This window comes from Atta cephalotes (assembly GCF_000143395.1).
Source record: "Atta cephalotes unplaced genomic scaffold scaffold00042, whole genome shotgun sequence".
NCBI classification, from domain to species: domain Eukaryota; kingdom Metazoa; phylum Arthropoda; class Insecta; order Hymenoptera; family Formicidae; genus Atta; species Atta cephalotes.
In genome coordinates this window covers 1,513,702-1,515,238 of record NW_012130106.1, presented here as the reverse complement: position 1 = coordinate 1,515,238, position 1,537 = coordinate 1,513,702, and positions in this window count along the sequence as shown.

Here is a 1,537-nt window from a genome sequence, read left to right as displayed (position 1 = left end):
ATATATATATATATATATATATATATATATATATATATACCATCGATTTCGTTTGGACTCTCGTTTCATCCTCAAGGAGGTGATTGTACCGAATTTTTAAAATAGGGATGAGAGTCAAGTTCGCTATTTTTTAAGATATCTTAATCTGTAAACGAATATTGTTTCGAGATTGTTTGTACCATCATTGATTTTGTTTGTATCTTTAAGAGATTCATTGTACATTATTTTTTAAAACAGAGTGAAAGCCAATTTCACCATTAAGAGTATAAACGAAATCAATGATGGTACAAATTGATGATGGTCCCAAAATAGTACCCGTTTTTAGAGATTTCAAATATCTCAAAGTGGAATGCTGGCATTTTTTTTAAGCCTTTATGTTTTTGAAATCCTTGAGATATAAACGAAAAGAAAGACGAGTACAAATGGGTACAAATCGAGTTTGATTTAATGCCTAGATATTAAAACAAATCATTTTCTTTAAGTCGGGTGCCAGGTTCATATAAATCTAATTGGTCCCCCAAAGAGACAAATATTATAATTAGAGCGCGTAGAGCTGCAAATACAGTGTATACTAAAAGACCACTATTTTATTTATGCATTTTCTGTCGTACGGCAAATTTTTCAAGCCTGTTGATTGTATAAGATAGAGAAATCCGAGGATTACTCTATCCTATACGCATTTGTCGTATGACAAAAACGCACAAATGAAACGGCTTTAGAGTACCTCAAATAAGGTCTCTGTGAAACTCTTAAAGACCTCAACTTTAAAGATCAGAAATTTTAATAACAGTACTGCTTTGTAGAAGGGCTATTGCGGGCAGTGCAAGCAGTTATTAAAATTTCTGATTTTTAAAATTGTGTTGCTAACTTCACCGAAACCAAAGTAAGAGCTAATACGGACAGAGCGCGAATGAGAAAAAATCTGAAATGAGTTTGTGCAATAATCTGCTATGCATGTTGTTTGTAACTTGATAAATTCATATTCTTCGTTTCATTAAAATGATATGTAATTCAATGCAATTCTTCACCACTTATTTATTCATTCATTTATATTTTATCTTAGAAAACGATTTTAAAACATTTGTACAATATAACATGGTTATTTAATTTCTAAAAGATTTCTAAAAGAACATTTTTAAAATAATTTTCAAAAAGTTCTATTTTTACATACTTAAACGATTTTAAAATAAAAATAACTATTTCTAAACATCTTATAAACGTTACTGTTTTACTTGGGATATAGGGATATAACTCCGGTATATGTGTCGCACCTAAGATAAACTTTATTTATTAAGTATTATTTACTATTTTCAAGATAAATGAGTTATATCATTAAAAACTTTGTATTGTCTGCTACTAAGAAAAAAATATTAGAAATCTGACATACTTATTTTTCGTATTAAAAATAGAACTTTTTGAAACATTGCATTTCTGGCGTTTCTGGCATTTATGTCCTATAGAGGTGAGATATATGGCTACTTATAGAGGGAGGCGAGGTATGTACGACTCACGAAAAATTTATAAATAATGCTTATAA